The sequence below is a fragment of the Gambusia affinis genome, linkage group LG09 (genome assembly GCF_019740435.1).
Source record: "Gambusia affinis linkage group LG09, SWU_Gaff_1.0, whole genome shotgun sequence".
Classification (NCBI taxonomy): Eukaryota; Metazoa; Chordata; class Actinopteri; order Cyprinodontiformes; family Poeciliidae; genus Gambusia; species Gambusia affinis.
In genome coordinates, this window is record NC_057876.1 from 4,933,365 (window position 1) to 4,954,458 (window position 21,094).

The window sequence follows — 21,094 nt, forward strand, 5'->3', positions numbered from 1 at the left end:
CTATCTAACCTTAATAATTTAAAAAAATTTTTTTTTTATTGAACTCAAACAAGATTAGCGCTAGCAAAACAAATTTTTCAGTTAGCGGTGCCCATCACTATATTTAATTTAAAAAATAACTAACGGTTGATGCAAGCTGACAACAGGAAATTGTAAAACATAATAATAATAATAATAATAATAATAATAAGACTGAGAAGAAGTAGTGTGATCAATTTACTGCTATTAATTGGAACTAAACATTTTTCTTGCATAGTTTTACCAGTCATGTGCAGCTTTGTTTTTACCACTAGACAAATGTAAAATGGATTACTTTTTAAATAAATAAAAAAAGAAAGGGACAGTTTCTGTGTGCACTTCTCAGCTGGCATTCATTGCGGCAGCCTTGCCCCTCTGGCAGTGGTGAACTCTTACTGTGGTTTGAGTCAGCAAGCATTCTTCACATTTTCCAAAGACCCAATTTCATGTAAATCATGAGATTGGAAATGAGGTTGAGCAGATCTTTCCACCAAACATTCCTTTTCATGACTCTGAATCTGAGCCAGTCCTTGACGACGGTACATTCTCCAAACGGGCCGACACCTGCTTTTACTCCACAACGGCGATGTTTGGTGTTTTTAAGAGCATCTGCTTGCCTCCTCAGTCGTCGCGGCCGTCCAGCGCGCCACAGCACTTTTCTCTGATTCTCACCCCGTGGGGTCAGGGTTGATGGTGTTGGGACACCAGAGAAGTCGATAAGCAATCCTCTTTTGTTTGTGGTGCCTTTCAGTTTGAGGTGATTGCTTTTAAGCCTCTGCGATGTCAAGTCTGTTCTGTGGTCATCTGCATGTAAACAGCTCTTACTGATATCTGATTCTGATACAGAAGAGCGTGTAACGCGTCCTCTGACAGGGAACACTAAATCTTCCAGATCAGCTTAAGGTGTTCTATTCAGCCTAAGTGGCTCGTGTTCGGCGAAAAACACTCTCAATCGACAGACTTGAAAAGTCACCCAGCGCCAGTTCGACCCGGCTTTCAGTGGAGCGAATAAGCGGGGCTGAAACCCGGATCACCCCTTTTCCCCGCAGCCTCTTCCCTCTGCTTCACCTGTAAGCACGGCGAAGCGGGTTTCGCGCAGCCGCCGGGTTTAAGTCGAAGCCTGGAAGTTCATAAGCGTCAGCAGCTAGTGCCACCGGGGATGAGATAAATGACACCAAATTTCCATCCAATCTGCAGCGAGAGATTAAAGACGCTCACAGAAGATTCCCTCTCAACCCCCGGTTCTCAGCGGCGCGGCCCGAGTCGATCCGTCTGAGCTGTGGGCTTCGCGGGACTTCAAAACGCCTCGCCGCTCTCTTTGTGTAAACGATACACCGTTGTTTAGAGGACGAGGAAGGTAAGGGTGCAGGGAAAAGGTCATTCGGTTTCGATTCGTGTGACTGAACTAACAGCGGCGCCCGTAAATTTAATAGGTCCTCTACGTTTCCAAATGTCAGTTTTATTGCAACGGAAATGACAAATTCAGATTTTTTTTTTTTTTGTCTCCTGTGTGTTCTCTGAAATGAAACATGCATGTTTCGGATAAGACAAAAAAAAAACAAAAGAAAACCCAAACACTGCTTCTGATTGGTTGGATTTTGCCTGTTCTTTCACAAATGCCCTGCTTGGGAAGTGCTTCCTCCAGCCACCCAAAACCCCCACAGAGCCTTTGAGGAACTCAAAATAAATAAAGTAATAAAAAACTACTGAAAAGACTAAACCAATCAGAGTCATGGATAGATAATACATCTAAGGTTTACACAAACTACTAGGTAAGATCTCAAAATCTCGTAGTCTTGAAAGTTGGATTCTACAGAAGTCCTGTTCAGTCAGAAAATATGACTGGTCCAAATATTTTTAGTGAAGTTTTACATTTTGTTAAATGTCTTCATAACAATGTTCAAGAAGACTTACATCTAATATACTGATCACTGCTCCAGTTATTATGACTCAAAGGCAGCCTAACCAGTTGGGTTTTTAACCAGTGGTTCTCAAGTCCAGCACTTGATGCAATCATTTGAATCAGCTGTTCTGGAATAGAGGCACATCTAAAACATGCAGAGCAGGGGGTGCTGAGGACTGGAGAAACACTGAATTAGAGGAACTCTGTGTTTCCGCTGTTTTGCAGTTTTCTAGACATTTGTTCCAGATTAGTGGAGCCTGATAGCTGCTTCTCCATGTTTGGTTCTGATTCTTTGACTTTCATCAAAATATTATCTTACTAGTTAAGATAATATTTGGAAACACTTGTAGGTGGGCTTAATTTCAAGCTGGTAGAACCCCAGAAGTGGTGCTGCCCTGGGCAGACACCATATTTGCCCATGTAAAAAAAATCACTAAAGAAGAAACACACTGATTAAAATGTTGCCATAATGCCTAGTGAAGGTGTTTGTACCTCTTGAATATTTTGACATGCTCTGGTGACTGACTTCAACGTCTCGCCACAGATTCTCATTTGTATTCAGGTCTAGACTTTGACTGGGCCATTCTAGTGCAGTTGTACAGTGAGACATGGTGGTGGCCACCATATGCGTGGCCATATGTCGGTTTGTTACATACAATTGAAGTCCCAATGTGTGCAATATTGACACAACATTTCTATGTGAAAACATTGTGTTGCCATATGGATGAAAACGCTTCAATATATCCATCTATTATTGCAAAACCTCTCCATTTCTGTGCGCCACAATTCAAGAGAAGCATATTTATGAGTACGGTACCAGAAAGGGGACAAAACTTTTAAACCATTTGTTTTAAACCACTTCCAGTCAAACGCAACCAGTCACAGCTGGGAGGAGGGTCTTTGTGTAAGTGATGCTGAATGTACTAACTGGCGGAGAAACAGCTTAACGTTCCAGGAAAACTGTTAAGCTGTTTATCTTTTGTCATTGGTGGCTATGCTAGTTAGCCTTAGCATTCCTGTCCGAGTCTGCTATCCACATACTCTGTAGCATAGCACAGAGTATGTAGATTGTGAGCAGTGGGTATACAAGCATGATTGACAGCATCAAGACCCGCCCCCTGGCTCTGATTGGTTGTTTCTAGTCACCATCGGGAGAAGAAAGAGGAGCTTGATTTATTTTTTTTCCACAGATTCTCTCTTACTGTCACAAAATAAGACAGTTTCAACAAATATGTAAAAAAAAAAAAATTTATGTATATGTAAAAGTTACATACTGCAGCTTTATGTGAGTGTTTATATTAGCTAGCTAAAACCGCTTGTGCTTCTAGAGCTGCACCAGTAAAAGAAACTACATTTGTTTCTGGCACGCTGGGATTACACCAGTGCATGCAGATATCCCTGTAATCACTGACCATAAAGACCAATACTATGGATTATAATCTATTTTGTCTGAATTAGCGTAATTAGATCATAACACACGTATATGGAGCATGAAATAACGGTCATTTAGCGCCTGTGTGATTCCAGCGACGGTGTCGCGCCGCGAAGCCGCAACGTGGCAGGAAGCTGTTTGTTTGGAACATGCCACGCTGCTATTTCACATAGCTGGCATACATTTGACACTACAGAATAGTGTGCAGCCTTTCCAAATGGCTGGAGGTAAAATCTCTGTGGTACAGACACTGAGCAGCTGTTAACCCTTCATGTGCCAGCTCAGATAATTGGCTGGAAAAGCCTTTGTCTGTGAGAAAGAGGGAAGAAGAAGGTGGTATGGAGGCATGTTTGCTGGTGTGTGTGTGTGCGTGTCTGTGTGTGTATGTGTGTGTGTGTGTATGTGTCCTTGGGGGTCTCTCTATCCATCTTTCTCCCTCTCACTCTTTGGTCCAGAGCTTGTTACCATAGCAACTTAGAAAAAGAGGTAATGCTGGTGGAGTCCCAAAAATTGTATTATCTTTTCCAGACACTCACGCGCTTAAACACACACATACACACACACACACGCCCACACACACACACACACACACGCACGCTGCTCCTTCGTCTGTCTTGCACATAGTCAAACTGGCAGGCTGCAGTGAGAGTGTTTGGTGTGTGTGTGTGTATGCGTGCGCTTATCAGTGTGTGTGTCCAGTACAGCTTGTTCATGCTGGCAGGCAAAAGCATACAGACACACGCACCGAGACGCTGAGAGATGGGCTGAAAGAAAAGCAGGACAGGCGGAGCGTTGCAGCAGAGAATACCGGGTCATGCGCGAACAGCAGGCTAGTTTATTTATGCCACTGTAGGGGGATAACTGCCTTTTACTCATTCATTATTACTCGCACATTCCCTACCTGTCAGGTTCTTATACAACAGGTACTTCTGGCTCGGGAAGGTGCCATAAAGGATGCTTACCTGGCTTCCAGCTCTCCCGCAGAATACCGACAAAAAAAAAAAAAAAGCTCTCTTTGCCTTACATTGAAATAGTTTGTCCTGTAATGGTGAAGAGGATGCTGGGTAGTAGACTTTGCATAATTCGGTATCGATCCGATACCAAGTAAATACAGGACCCGTATGGGTCGAACCCGCGTTTATTGACGTTTGACATGTCAAACTTTAGAAATTTATTGTAGAAACTGATTTTTACATTTTATTTTATTGGCATACTGGTTATATCCTGCTTGAAGAGATTTTGTATTACTTGCTCAGTAATCTGAGATTCTGGATGAGTGAATTTTGTTATGCTTACTTATGCTTTTGCTTTAAAGCAGCAGTAATAGAGTTCCTAGTAGGGCAATAACACAGTGGGATCGCTTTTAAAACATAAATACATACTTTTTTTGTTAAAAACAAATGTCACACGTTGCTTTTCATTTTACTAACGTCATTCTTTAGTAAAATATTTTTGACCTGGCGGTGCCTCCATATATTGTGTTGCTTTCACAAATAAACGAAAGGCTCCAAATGTCTTAAATTGTGTTTTAGAGAAGAATTTTGATTCCCTTTACAGTGAAATGTGTCTGGAAGCCCTCCAAACACTCCAGCAGGCTTTGTGATCTGATACCAGAACCACAACCACTGACCCGTTTCCATGTGTCTCTACTGGAAAAACCTCAATGAATTCCACCGTCCTCATCAGCCCAGGAAGCTCAGTTCAGCCGCTTGTATCTGAGATCTCGTTTCTGTCTGTCATGATCAATATCTGGTGACCGTAGGTGAGAGTCAGAAACACAGACGAACTCTTAAACGGAGAACTTAGCCTTTTGGCTCAGCTTGTTCTTCATAAGAGATAGACCGGAGCAGATGTACCGAAGACAAGGCTCTTCTTCAAATATCGACCTCGCCTTCCATCGTTCTGTCGCTTTGTGGACGAGAAACCAAGATACTTGATTTAGTCAGATTGAGGCAGAAACTCATCCCTGAACCAGAGGAAGCAATCTGCCTTTTTACACTTTGGAGGATATCAAAGTTCTGAAGAAGACCGTGGTACAAAAACACAAGAGTCGCCTCATAAGCTTAATCTTCTCGACTCTCTGATGCTCAACAAAAGGTCAAGTCGTGAATTGATCGTTGCTAAATTTACCTGCGCTCTATACGTCTCTGTAAACACAGACTTAAATCTACCACATGCTACGGCGCACGTGGTTGTGTGCACGCGGGCGGTACACGCGTAGTTATGTACGGCCGTCTGTAAACGGGCGAGATTAAAGGTCAGGAGTTACGTTGCTGTCTTTCCAATTAAATTTCCAGACTGTACAGTTCCTCAGCTGCGGAAATGTCAGCGCGTTAGACAGAGCGATGCATCAGAGAAACGATGAGGACGGTGTTGGAGGCACGACAGGCATGTGACATCACCGATAATGTCCGAGACGGAGATCATAAGTGAGATAACGGTTGCTGCCGTGTTAGTTAAGCTATTATGTTCTAGGTGACGGAGCTCATTAGCATGCAAATGTTGCGACACCCAATTTCACTGTGGAAATGAATGAGCCCTCCTCCCCACCTCACACACACACATGCACATACACAAGTTTTTATTCCTACACATAATAAGACTTTGCATTGACTTCCATCAATTTTAGTGACTGCATTTATGCCGAACCCAGACATTTTCCCTAAACCTAACCGGTACACCTGACACAAATCTTAAAGGAACATTGTTGTGTAAAATAGACTTTTTTTGAGCTTTACATCATGTTATAATGTTATTCCCTCATCTAAAACGCACCTGGATTCTTTCACGGATATTTGAGAAATCCATCAATCTCCATGGCAACCACTCAGCTGTGTAAGACGCCTGGGTGGACTTAGCTCCGCCTTCGAGATGCAGTTCCTCCTCTGAGCTGCAGTTTCCCAGAGCAGCCCTCCCCTGCAACTGCTCCACTCAGCTCCTTCAAACTAGCAGCAGCAATTAGCGAACATCTGATGAACCTGCACTTCTCATTATAAGAGCTACTGCAGAGTGCAGTGCTGGTGAGAACGTTGTTAAAGGGTTAATTCAGGAGCCACGTTCTGACTTTCTGAAGGCAGAGTTTAAGAAATAGCAAGAGTTCAATACCCAATTTCTTGGGATTAAATTACGAAGTCAGATCGCATATATATATATATATATATATATATATATATATATATATATATATATATATATATATCATGTTTGATATATACAGCATTTTTAAAACATCTGATGGTACCACAGTTGCTTCATTGTGCTATAAAATGGCAGTCAAGCATATATGGCTGGAAAACACACAATACTGGCCCTTAACCCAAAACCTGTATCTGGTTTGATTTCTTGGAAATGTTCAATATAAAGAAATTTGACCTTGACCTGAACCTAGAAATGATGTTCCACCACATTAGCATTGGGCTCTGGTACTCAAACGGCTGAACAGTCTGGTGAAAGTTGGTAATAATACCAGAAAATGTCCTGAAGAGTTTACAAACACACACACACACACACACACATGGCAACCACACCAGCATGCACACGCACTCACACACACACACACACACACACAGAGAGAAACATAGGAGAAACGTATATACAACGGTGACAAGATACAGATAGCAAACATAATGTTATTAAATATGGACACACACCATGTGTGTGTATTGTATGAGCTGTAAAGTTCATCTTAACCTGATTTAAATTTAATCCCACTAAAATTACTTTTTTTTTTCGTCTCTCTGACTCATTTTGTGGAAATTGTGTCGACAGACACACAAACAGGCTCCCAGTTTGTGCCTGTGAATCCTGTGAATACGGGGATGGTCTCTAATCTTTCTCTGTCTCCTCCTGCCCTCATGATAAACTGCCTGTCTAACATTGTTTTCTTATCGCTCTGTGTGTGTGTGTGTGTGTGTGTGTGTGTGTGTGTGTGTGTGTGCGTGCGTGTGTGTGTGTGTGTGCGTGTGTTTATATCCTGGCCTGGGTGCGTGCGCTGTTTCTTGTGTGTACGAGTGCATGAACGCCTCCTAATGAGTGTTTTGGAGAAGGACGGTAAGGGATAGTGTGTGTGTGTGTGCGTGTGTGCGTCTGTGTGTGTGTGTGTGTGTGTGTGTGTGTGCTTGTGTTTGTTTTAGCCTTAGTCTCCAGAGCTTGGCTCCCGTTGCATTTGGAGGCAAACATTAACGTCACCAGATGCCTCGGTTCTGACTCGCTCCTGTCTTCTTTTTTTCTTTTTCCATTCCGACTCCGTCTGCTCCCTTTTTCTTTTGTCCTTTTTTTTTCCTTCTCGAACCTGTTATCTGATCATCTGCTGCGCCTCTCCTTCTCCTCCTCTCACAGATTTTTTATTTTTTTTTGCAGAACACAGGATGTCGTTAACTGTGTTCGTTCATTATCTAATTAACTAATTTAGCCAACGTTAATTCTTCCTCATCAGCTATTAGTCTGCAGATTAAGTATGGACGTGCGCCTGAGTATCGAGGTTGGGGGTGAAGGAAAGGGAGGGGGTAAGAAGGGCGACTTTCAAGTGAGTGTTGAATTATTAACCCTTCATTATCAGGTGAAAATCAGGGGAGAAAGGCGCCTCTTACTGTTAATCCAGCCAATCAGGACGCAATCAGTTTTCCTTTCTGATGGCTAAACTGAGAAACTTCCTGGCACTTTCATTTCCGATCGCTGTCGTACTTTCATCCTGGGGAAATTGTTGCAGCGGCTCATCCTAACGCGAAGGCTGCAGTGTCACTGTTGCTACTCGTTTTCCACGCCGACTGATTCACATTGTGGTTGTTGTTGTTGTTGTTTTGTTTTTTTTCTTCTTGTGCTGGGTCTGCCGCCACTTGAAAACAGCCTTCGGGGGCCAGACTTAGGAGTTGCACATCAAAGGCAACGCAGAGAGAAATCTTCCAATCTGATGACGGGAAGCAGGCCCGGCGTTCGCTGTGGAAATATTAGCGCCGCCGGGTGTAATCAAAGTTCATTGTGAGCTCATGAGGAAATCGGGGTGGCGGCAGAGGATGGCAGAGAGGAAGCCCGCAGAACGTTTTCAGAACGGATGGTGATTAACTGATTAGTGCCGGTGGTTCAATGGGAGAGCTCCCAACAGCAAACTCGGCTTTCAATTTGAAGAAAAATACGATTTAACCGCCTCAGCCCGACCTGGTGATTTCACTTGCGTCCCTCTGGGCTGTAACTTGCGCTTTTAATTATCAGTTAGCCTCTCAGTTAATTGTTTGGATTTCAAAATAGCTGAAAATAGGGGTTAATTCTGTCATATTTAAAGTGAGTTTTATTCATAAATCCGAAACTCTTGGAATATTTGAAGGAAACCTCAGAAAAGCACCGTAAGTTTAGCGTAGCTTCATAGATGGGCCAAAATTTCCAGAATTTGCACAACATAATTAACAGTTGACAGCAATTTATACGCACAACAACATATATTTATCTTTCTTATTTATATGACCCTTTTTATTACAGCTCAAAATGTGTTATTCTAACAACAAATGAAATATCTACCTATCAGAATTTTGTAGCTAATTTCCAAACCTTGGTTTTTGTTGAGCTGCTAAAGGTGATTTTATTTATAATTGGGAAACATTATAAGGAGCAATCAAGTCAGCCTCCAGAATGTTTTATTTTCTATTATTGGATGATGGTTAATGCTTGTTTCATAATCGGTTGCTGTATTATGTTTTCAAGGGGTAAAGTACAAGGCTGCACAGTGGCGCAGTTGGTAGAGCTGTTGCCTTGCAGCAAGAAGGTCCTGGGTTCGATTCCCGGCCCGGGGTCTTTCTGCATGGAGTTTGCATGTTCTCCCTGTGCATGGTGGGTTCTCTCCAGGTTCTCCGGCTTCCTCCCACAGTCCAACAACATGACTGTCAGGTTGATTGGTCTCTAAATCCTCCCTAGGTGTGAGTGTGTGTGTGAATGGTCACCCAGAACGTAGCTGGAGAGGAACCAGCAACCCTCCTGACCCCATCAGGGACCAGGGTGAACAGAAAATGGATGGACGGGGTAAAGCACTTTGAATCTTGTTGCTACTAATAAACCTGACTTAACTAATAACCAAAACCTTCCCTGGATAGTGTGACTATTTAATCTTTCTTGATTATATGTCAGTATATTCTGATTTTAGAAATGAAATGGCATCCCTTCTATTATTCTGAAATATTTCTGATTTATATTGAAGGAAACCTCAGAAAAGCACCGTAAGTTTACGCTAAACAGGTCCATTTGATAAATTGGACCTGTTTTAATGTGATTTCCATTGAAGTGGACTCCAGCACATCTTCAGCCATAACTTCCAATTCCCTGTTTTTCCACACCACACTCAGTGGACATGTTTAAACCGTACTGTCCGCATTTATTTTGACTCTCTCTCATTACAGCAAACTAAAACCATTAAAGTCGGCTGAGCATTCGCCGAGAAATCCATAACTGACAATATGACCCGAGATAAAGACAGAAATTAGCCGTCCGGCACGGCCGTCCGGCTAACTGGATCTCCATGCAGGAGTCGTCCCTCTAATGAGCTCATCTGTCAGAGCTGTCAGGCGAGCCGTACGCACGGTGAGCACATGACGCCGGATGCAGCAGCAGGAACGTTTCAGCGGCGCCTTCAAAGGTTAGCCGATGAAGTCGATTCAGAAAATAATCCCTCCCGTGCCTAAAAGTCACTTAACCAACCTTCTTGGTTTGTGTCATCAAGTAATAAATCCGGCTAATTGTGTAACTCCTTTAAAATGTTGAAGTGAGTTAGACATTGAGTTAATTTGATTCAGTGTTCAGCTCCGGTTTCAGTTGAACTGAGGAAGTGTTTGTGCTCTGTGGTGCGTTTACAGGTTACAGTTTTTATTCATATACGCTAATGCAGTGCATTCACATTAAATGTGATCTGAGAACTTTCCAAAACTGTGAAAGTCAGAGAAAATAATAATAATAATAATAATAATAATAAAAAATTTACGAGGATTAAGTCATAATATCACGAGAATAAAGTAGGTGTTGGGAAAAAAGTCACAATGTTACAAGACGATACGAATAATACGAGAATGACGTCGTCACAATGCAAAAATAAATTCATTTTACTACAATAAATTGTTATATCACAAGAAAAAGACATGTGACAGCAAATCAATATAATACGAGAATAATAAACTCATAAAGTCAAAATATTATCAGAGTAAAGTAGTAATTTAGTGACGTAAAAAAAATTAAAATGGTGAATGTTGAGCTTTTTGTAAACTTGTACTTTGGTATCAGTTTTATAAATTGTACAGAGCTGATTTTTTTTTTTTACAGATTTACATGAAATTATTACAGACTTTAAAACTATTATGCAAACCGTCTATTTTAAAAAAAGAACCATGAACTCAACAAGCTGGTCCTGTCCAGATCCCGATAACCGTCGAAGTTTTTCTCTCATTAAAACAACTTTTCCTAGTAATTTTACAACTTTCTTCTGGTAGTGTTGTTTGTACTCTGCAATTACCATGACTTTATTCTCGTAATTAAAAACATATCTCAGAGTCTGTTGTATTCATATGATGTGGATCCAGTGAAAGTGACGCTGCACGACTCCCTGAGCAACATGGCGGCGGTCGTGGGAATGTTTTCTCTTCAGCAGGGACCAGGAAGTTGGGAAATGAAGCTGAAAATGGCATTGAAACTCTGGAGGAGGGTCACCTTCTAACAGGATAGCAAGTAGAAACTAAATCCATAAAGCAAATTTGTAGCTTATCTAAAAGAAAATACTGTTCACAGATTCTCTGAGGTGTTTTCCACAGAAAAAGGACAAAATACTCAAGACAGTTGTAATGTAACTGCTGCTGATGCCACAAAGCACAAAACATCCTCCGTTACACACAATTGAAGTAAAATCCAAATTTACCAGCAGTCTCTCTGTTGGTAAATTTTATTATAAATTCTATGCACATGAACAAAGATATTCAATCTGCAAACTTTCCAGTGTTTGAGAACAACCTTTCAACCTTTTTCTTCTTCTTCTTCCTCTCCCCCGTTGTGGATTTGTACAAAAGCCATTTCGTTTTCTCTCCCACTCCCTCATTTGTGAATCAGCTGCACTTATTACTAAAGGCAGCACATGTTAGATTATTAATGCAAACAGTACGAATCTTCACAGCTTAGCTGCGAGTTATCACACATTCCTGGCAACGCCGCAGACTCTCTGGAAGATTAGGTCATTATCGCCGGTGAGACTATCGAGAACAAAACTTCTCGAAATTCACTCTATTTTTAACACCAAAACAAAAAAACAAAAAAACAACAACAACGTGAAATCGTCTCACATCCTCGCACGTTCGTGCTGTTAATCCCATTTAATAGCCGGGCTTTTCGTGAACGCCTTTTGTTGGACTCTTGGGTGGCCGCGCGCGGACGGCGAACGTTGGGACTCGACGGCGGGAGAGTGGAGAGAGATTGTGGGGAAACGGCTGGAGTGCGTGTGTTTGCTCTCACAGTGATTCAACTCCAAACTGTTTGCTCTCAGAAATGTGCCTGAGGGGCCAGTTTTTTGTTGTAGCACTCACTTCACTATCACACTCTCTCTCTCCAGTACCTTTTGTTTCTCTGGGCTCCAAAAGCCATTACAGAGTACCTGTTATAATCGGCATAACGCCAACTACAATAGAGATAACTCTTAAACACACACTGTGTTAGGTGTGTGTGTGTGTTTTTGTTCTGGTGTATTGGAAAAGCTGGTCTCAGCCTGTAAAGCTGACACTTCAGAGATGCCCAGTCAAAGGATGATAATAGATTTTATGTACAGGAGCTTTTAGGAAGTTCAATATTCACCTTTTCACTTTCTGTCAGTGGTTTGTTTATTTTTATTATAGGTATTATTTGTTTTATTGGAATTCAGGTTGGATAGTGAACATATGTAAGCAGCAGCTTTTCAGTTTTCTTCACCGGACTTAGCTCTAGACTTTGACTAGACCATTCTAAAACATGTACAGTGAGAATGTGCTGAGCCCAGTGGTAGGGGTCACCAGGGCAGCCGTCCAGCGGCCTGCCGTGTCATTGAGCTAGAAAATGTTATCAGTTGACAGGAAATTTGAAAATATCACTGTTATTGGACAACATTGTTAACAATAAACATCCACTGTAAAATAATTGATTTTAAAATAAATATACATTTGTTTGCACATAAGCTGTTTTGATCCTAATTAAGGTATCTAATTTTCTTTCATCCTTTTGCCATGACTTGTCAATTTATCGACTGGCCAGAGACAGAAAGTGGCTACGGAGCTCCTGTGAATAAAGAAATGACCTCTGACCTCAGTCTCCCTATGTGTTGACATATTGACCATATGTTAGCGTTGTGCTTCCAGAAACTTTTTAACCCATCTTTGCCATCACTGGTACTGGTGGATTAAAAAAAACAACAAACATTTCATGAATAATTAAACGATGCTGGGGGAGCAAATAAAGCCTGGAGACCCGCCAGGCTTCTGATACACTGAGGGAAACAACTGCATCTATATTATTTGATCTAACCCAGAGGTATACAACCTGTGGCTCCAAAACCATACAGGAAATGTTTTTCAATATGAATTATGGATGCAATAATAAAATTGTCATTTTAAGAATTTTTCTGTAGGTTCTTATGAAAACAAAAAACTGCTTTTAAAGGCAACTAAGTTCAAACTATGGTAACTATGATTTATATCTTTCTTAATTTTCAATTTGAATAGATGAGGCTCACCTAATTCAAGATTCTTTCAACAGGATTCATTTAGTTCTAAAATCTGAAAGTAGAAAGACATTTTATTTCACTTTTGTCAGCTTTTAAAATAAAACATTTTATTGCATATTACATTTCAAAATCAGTCACTACTTTTTGTTGGTTTTCGGATAAAGTGCAGTTAATTTGAGGGTTGTGACGTAACAAAATATTTTAAAAAACTTGGAACTCTGTAAAAATACAAAATCCTAAGGAGTGTTTTTGTCCAATTTCTAAGGCAAATATCTTAGCATGCTTGCAATAAGAGAAACTAACTGACAAAATAACTTTTCACCAAGATATAAGAGATTGTTTTAAGTTATTGTTTCCACAGATTTTCACTTATAACATCAGACTAATGTCTTGTTTACTAAGATATTTGCTCTAGAAACAATACAAAACATTCTTGGTTGGATTTTGGTGGTTTTGCACTGAAACTAAACATTTGAATTAAAAGGCACGGACGTTTTTCTACACTACATGTACGGTATCTCGTCATTTATTTTAGCCACATTTCTTGTACAAATCTCCAACTTTCTGGCTGCATCTTAAAATCAAAAGCGATTAGAAAATAATCAAAAAAACAAACAAATGCAAAGTAAATGAATGTGCAGGTTAAAGAAGTCCTTCACATGCCTTTGTGCTGAATATAGGTGCATCTGCGCATTCCCAAATAAAAACCCAAACAAGCTTCAAGCGCCTCTGTTCTCACTGTCACTCTACTTTCTATCCATCAGTGTCAAACACACAAGTTTGTGTGATGTGCATGAAAACAAAGCCGGAAGGTAACAACGTGTTTGAAGGCTCCGTCTCATTATAATACCTGCTCCACTGTCAAACAAACCCAAGTACACAAAACAGGAATTTCTGATATCCTCCGTTTCCTTTCCCATCCAAATATGGGAACATGAAAGCATCATATTTTCCCACAGATTGACTTCCACATCTTCTCCTTCTCTTCCCTTCTCTTATTCTTCTTCCTCCTCCTCCTCTCCTCTGTCTATCCAGGAAAGCCTGCTGATATTTCTCTGATGTCTAATGCCGTCTGAATGAGCGCACGGGCGCGAGGAGCTGCGCGCGCTCACACAGACCGAACTGACACTTCAAACAAAGCTTTTGTCTGCTCCCTGACAGTTATTCCTCTCTCCTTCCCCGCTCTCCTCCTCTTCCTCCTCCCCTCATTATCCCCCTCACTTCTCCCTGTCATTCCGAAACTCCCGTCCTATTCGCCCCCCACCCTCCCACCTCGTTGTCTGCCGCACACGCGCACACCCCCGAAAAAGAAAAAGAAGAAGAAAAAAAAGCCTCTGAAGAGTTTTGCTGCTAATTGAGCCGCCTGGTTAAACGGAGGTTAAAGAAAAAACACAAAAGGTGAAAATAACGCAGAACCTTTCCAAAACAGCGGAATGAGCTGAAGGTGTAATCACCGGGATGCGTTTCACTCCCGAAATGAAAAGGACAGATTATTTAATTACAAATCAACACAAAGACGTGATTACTGTCAGGGTTGTGTCGGCAAGACAGAGAGAGAGAGAGAGAGAGAGAGAGAGAGAGAGAGAGAGCGCGTGGGTCCATCTCTGAAGAAAATTAAAAAAAAAAAGCAAACAGAAACTCTTGTCGATTTTTTTACCGTATTGTGAGCACTAACAAAGGCCCCATTGTGTTCGGTGACAAGGTGGATTTTACACTTTCTGCGAGAAAAGAGGAATAAAATGAAAAAAAAAAACAAAAAAAAAAAACAGCCCTCAACTTTTGTTGTATTGTACCCAGAGCACAGCTGAAATCACCTTAAAGCGAAGGACGACACGTAGCGCAAAGGAATTCACCGACAACACCAGCTGGCTACGCAAAGGTTAATCCCGCTTAATAGATGCACACAGAGCGCTAAGGCTAAATTAAAGTCAATTAAATACAAAAGAAATGAATAAAGGTTGGTATGTTGGATTTACTGTTAGCAAGCAATCCTGCCCTAAATAATTAAGAGGAGACATTATGAGGAGTAGTGAGTATAATGGCAGCCAATAAATCCATATTAATCTCTCTGGAAGGCAGCCGGGCGCCTTGCGGTTTGTTTTCAGCTAATGACAGGAAACCAATAATTACATTTCTTTTCTCTTTTACTACTATAACTCCAGATCTATCTATTGAAGCGTGTTAATTTTTTTTTCTACCTTCCATTCAGAGGTTACAGCAAAAGCATTTCAATCTTTTCTTATACTTTAATGTTTAAAGTATAAGTTTTCTGGAAGTTGGTTCCAGATTTGTGCTACACAGAAGCCGAATGCTGCTTTCTCTGCGTTTGGTTTTGTACCTTTTCCCATGGTTGATTCGCTAGAACAAATAACTAGTTCCTTTTTAACTGCATCGCGAGCCATCTATAGGACACAACCAACTTTTAAAGGTCTTCAAGTCAAATTGGATCAAAATTGAGTAATTAGGAAAGAAATCATGAGGGAGGCTGAAAAAGACCTCAGAGTTTTGGTAGAGGTTCATTTTCCAAAAGGACAGTAACCTTTTGCATCCAGCTGGAGGTCCAGTTAGACTGGTTGAGAACAAGCCACTTCATGTATCAGAGTGGCCCAGTCAAAGTCCAGACATAACTCTAACTGAAAAGCCGTTACAAGACTTGAAAGAGTGAAAATTTGTACTCTAAAATGGTCAAACTGAGACCCAACCCAAAGGCTGTACAACTGTAACTGTATCAAAAGTACAAAGTATTGGCTCAGGGTGATAAAAACAAATGTACACCACACTTTTCAGCTCTTTGTTTCTTAAAAAATGTAAAAATATCTTCACAAAACTAAACCCCAGTAAAAGACAAAAAGATCATAGGGCAGGATTAACTCAACTAAATGACAGTTACTGAGAGCCAGCAGCTCAGGGGCCGGGCATCCAGCAGCTCAGGGGCCAGCATCCAGCAGCTCAGGGGCCGGGCATCCAGGAGCTCAGGGGCCGGGCATCCAGCAGCTCAGGGGCCAGCATCCAGCAGCTCAGGGGCCGGGCATCCAGCAGCTCAGGGGCCAGCATCCAGCAGCTCAGGGGCCAGCATCCAGCAGCTCAGGGGCCGGGCATCCAGCAGCTCAGGGGCCAGCATCCAGGAGCTCAGGGGCCAGCATCCAGGAGCTCAGGGGCCGGGCATCCAGCAGCTCAGGGGCCGGGCATCCAGCAGCTCAGGGGCCGGGCATCCAGCAGCTCAGGGGCCGGGCATCCAGCAAAGTATGGATTATGTCAATGAACAAAAGGCTTGGTTGTTAAAAATTAACGATCTGTTTCATTTAGAGTTTACTTATTCTACTGTATCAAGTCAGGGATGGGATAAAAAGAACCCGAAAGTCTAATTCAAACAAATGACATTTAAAAATAAAACTTGACAGATGGGGCTCCTAACTGCAGTTGTTGTTTCTTATTGGATTCTAATTTAAAATAAAATACAGTTTAAATAAAACTAAATGTAGAATCCATTTTTCTCTTCTCATTTAAAATCTGGAAGAACTAAGAAGTTGTGTCCTCTCGTTTTGTACCTTTTTTCCCCTACCTGACTCATCAGAGGGCCGGACCAAAGCCACTCGCCGGCCCTGACCTCTGAACCCTGTGACCTGCTAATATCAGATCAATGTGTTGAATGAGACACTCTGACGTTGAGTAAAACTGCAGGTGTTTATGTTTGCAGAATGAAGCGCAGCTGGATTCACTACATTGAATGTGTCACACTGTCGCTTTATTCCAAGCAGAGCAGCAACTGCTGCAGTGTCACGTAAAATATCTTCACTTTCCATCAGTCTGCAAAGAGCTTTAGGCTGCACGACTTTACATGTTATGTTGTGCTAGTATTTTTATGGTTTCGTTTTTTTAGTTTTTCAAATATATCTTGTTGCAGATTAGTGAACAGCTAGTTCTTTTTGGTTAATATTTTTTTCGGTGCAGGGCTCTGAAAAGTCGTCGAAAGCAAACTAAAGCAATGCAGTGCATTCAAACCACATGCCCCTGTCAGACTGAGGCGAGTCTGACGCGTTCACCTGGGACTCTGAGCGCCATGAATACAGACGTCACGACTCAAAAATGGCATCTGACGAACCGGCGCAGCGTCCGCACCGATGACAGCCATGCGAACACTGGCTGTTATCTCATCTGCTGTTTGACATTAAATGGACTCTATGTTATAACTACTGCTGTTCATACAATGTTTTTAATATGCAAAAGATCATAAATGAGAGTCGAGTTGCATAATTAATGACACCAGTGGTGGTTCTTCCTGGGCGAGCCCCTCAGCCGCCCACCCGGCCAATTAACATGCAGAAAGCTTTCTGATATTCTGAGTTCCTCTCTTTTCTCAGCAACATGCATTGGGGGCACGCTGGATATACTTTTAATTTTTTTTCCTGCCGCTTGTTTGCCTCCCGCATTCTCATGACGCCCTGGGCTACCGGCTACACGGCTCATATCTGACATGGTATTTTTGGGGTGATTTCAGTTTGTCTGATCATTCTGTGTCTGCTGCTTTTCCCCACGTGTTTTCAAGAAGCATTTACGTCTTCATTCTACATGAATTGTGTATTTTGCTTTAAATTTTGACATGTCCGTCTCAGTAATTTAATATTCTCTTATTATCTCTTAGTATTACTGTTTAACCTGGTGGTTCTGCAAAGCTCTAAGAGCAACCGAGAAGCATTCAAGGTCTTCACTGAGGTACAATTCCTGATGCGACAGCTCAGAAATCGATGCCCCGTGTTTCCTTTGATTAAAACAGATGTTTTTTCACCTCATAAGGAAGGCTCAGATCCACACCAGTGTGCCACAGACGATTGTGAATGACCAAAGTCAGCCGGCGGCTTTGATCTTCATGTCCTCATGGCTTCAGACGAGTTCAAATGTATTTCCAAACGGTCGCCTTGGTCGTCCCTGACAGTTATTCCCATAAGAGACGAATGCAGTTCGAGTCGGGCTCCAGTAGATTTCCAATGAAGCATCTCCAGAAACCCTCCTGATGACATCCACAGGCTGGAGTCTTTCTTCCTACTGAGGACAGAACATGTTCAAGTCAAATTATCGACGGGGGAGGGCCAGCCAGGTCACGGCTCGAGGCGGTTGGTTGGCTTCACATGGTAAATGGATTTTCCAGTCATTTTGACGGGCGGGAGCAGGAATCGAACCTGCAACCTTCCGATTGCGAGACAAGTGTTTCACAGGACTTCAGTTAGAAAGAGAGAAATAGATCCCAATAGAAAAACCTCAAACCTAGAAACCACAAATCTTTTACTTTCCCATCACAAGTGATGGAACCTCTTGTTCTCTTCAAGTACATTTGAAGTTTCTGGTTGTGACGTGACTAAATGTGGAACTGTTCAAAGGATGTGAATACTTTTGCAAAACACTATGTTGCTAATGAAAGAAGAAGATGATGAAGAAAAAAATGAATTCATGGTTATCAAATTATGCATTGCATCCCTTGGTATTCGCTACCACTTGCCGAATAGCTCAAATCTGGGAGTTGATAGTTAATAGCTGCCTATTCTAATAGTTCATACACAAATGATACCTTAATAGTGTATGTATTAATACACACTGTGCACTACTGCAGTACTGCTCATACACTGTTTGTTAGCTTGGTTATTATCTAGCAGGGCAGACGAGCTAGAAAATAAATAATTACATCTAAAATAGTCTTTCCTATCTCCTCTCTTAGGGGTTCAGCCAATCAGAGCCGAGCAAAAATAAACGACTCTCCTGGATTGGCTGCTTTGCAGACGCCAGCCAGTAGTGTGTCGAGTAGCAATGCAGCTAGCTTCCCAAACTGCATTTCTTTTCAAATATTTTAGATATGCTCGACAAAATATAAATAAATCAAACTCTGTAAATAATCTGGAGATTTTTTTAACAGAAAGAGATGGAAGTTTTGGTTTATTACATAAAACCCAGAAGATACGCTGAAGTTTGTGACGAAATGTGAAACCATTCCAGGCGCTGCGGAAACCTAACTGCTCGGCTTAGTAGCAATTATGCTAACTTTACTCAGCATGAAATGTATTCCAATCCTTCTTACAGCCGCAGTAGTTTCTTTTACTCCCGATACTCCCTGTAGTAGCAGTTTTAATTAATCAAGGAACGTAATCCTCATTTTTAGCTGGACAGTCGCCCATTAACCACGATCTGCTAACTGAAAGGATTAGTGCCTTGCTTAGGGGCACTCCCAACAAAGCGAGTGTGCTGTGCCGCCTTTCTGCGCAGTGGAAATAAATGAAAGGAAGACGAGGCTCAGTGAGAGACGCCGGCCTGCGTGTGCGGCTGTGTGCATTTAGTTATCAGGGGAGCACAGCATAGCTCTGCTGAGATTAAATTCCCAGAGCTTACTCTGACTATCAGCATTACTCCAGGACACACACACGCACGCACACACACACACATAAAGAGAGAGAGAAGGAAAGCTGAGTGGTAGGAAAGAAAGCTGCCATCACTACATTTTCATTCATAGAAAATATCAACATTGACAGTTCGTCTGCCACTGATATCACTCCTGCTAATAATCCCTACCAATCCCATCCAGTTTATCGGTAGTCCCATCAAATCTTTCTTTCCTTCTTCATTTCAACCTGGAGAAATATGGCTTCACTGTCATAAAATCATGGACTTCAAAACTGAAACACCATTAAAGCAATTCCATTAAAGTGACATTGTTTGGCTATTGTGGATAACAAAAACTAGCCTGGTAGACTCTGTTCGTAACGTTTGTTACTATTTCAGTCGGTGTGGTTCTCGACCCAAACCCTGTGGAGAATGTGTTCCCCCTCCTCGCCTGTGGTGGCGCTACACCAAGAACAACTGACGGAAACGACTCGCAAACCTCTGAGCGCAACTTCCATCTCGACGTAAATAACGCAAATAAAATGCAGCAGTGTCAGATTTCAGAAATTGTTCCCAACTCTGCAATTTCAATAGTTATTTTTAATGTTTAAATAAAAAAAATCTATCATTTGTGTCGTAGGACAGAGATAAATAATTGCATTTTGTCAAAGTTTCTCGACCTCCGTTACTCTGTCTGTAAAAGTCATACTATCTTTTCGATTAGACAAAATTTTACACAAGAAAAAGTTGTAGATGGAAAAATAGTTTTTAATTGCCTCATGGGGATAAGTAAAGGTTAAATAACTACCTAAACAAAAACAGCTTTTTTCCCCACAGGCTCTTAAAATTTGAAATGCTCTGGTTTACTAGGTCAGATCACAGAAACAGCCGGAGCTAGCTAGCTAACCTGCAAATGTAGCACAAAGGTGCAATCTCTGCTCCTGCTGCATGCTGGGATATAAATCTTGGATGTGTTAATTACCTCATGCGACCTGATTTCCTCCATGTGAAAGTTTAGCATGCGACAGACGGATACAGAGGCGGTAAATCATCACACGGGACCGCAGCTCTGCGGAGATATGTGTGTGTGCGTGTGTGTGCGTGTGTGTGTGTGTGTGTACTGTATGCCAGCGTGTTTGTAGTAGTGACAGCGCTGTCAGTTAATCTTTCTGCATTGACAGATAACGCACATGTCAACCAGCCAAGCCAGCGCACGTAAAACGATCCCATCCGCGTTCCCGGCGCGTAAACACCTCGGCCCGTCAGTCACTTCGTCTGGAATTCCCTCTGCTTGCTCGTCCTTTTCAACTCCTTCCCTCTTCCCGCTCCACCTCCCCTCTCCCCACCTTTCTTCTCCGTCTTTCATCATTCTGTTATTTTTCTTTCCTTTTAAAGAAACTGTCTGCTGCCCTGAAACTGGGTCTTTTTCCTCCCTTGGGTACTCTGTTTTTTTTGTTTTTTTTCTTCCTCTCTCTCTCTATTTCCTCTCGTTGCTTCGCTCTTCCTCCCTCCCACGCACATCTTGCTGATAGATTAAATGTTGAAGGCAGGAGGTCTTGTAGTGGAAAAGAGAAAGTCTCTTTTAATTGCGCCGATCCCTAATTAGGCGGCCTGACTCGTCTCCCGGCGGTGGATGTGATAAAACAGGAGCCCCCTTTCCCGGGTC

General features: G+C 41.9%; 1 protein-coding gene across 2 annotated transcripts in view; it reads left to right on the forward strand.

The window, feature by feature from the left end:
• The window catches only part of aff2 (AF4/FMR2 family, member 2), a 197,982-nt gene that overhangs the window by 40,385 nt on the left and 136,503 nt on the right, over positions 1-21,094 (forward strand). Inside the window, exon 1 of one of the 2 annotated variants that reach the window (XM_044127373.1) lies at positions 17,881-18,191. The exons of the other annotated variant lie outside the window; for it this stretch is intronic. The gene's annotated coding sequence lies outside the window, so the exon portion shown is untranslated. Of the gene's footprint in view, positions 1-17,880; positions 18,192-21,094 lie in introns of those variants that run through there. 2 annotated transcript variants of the gene reach the window in all.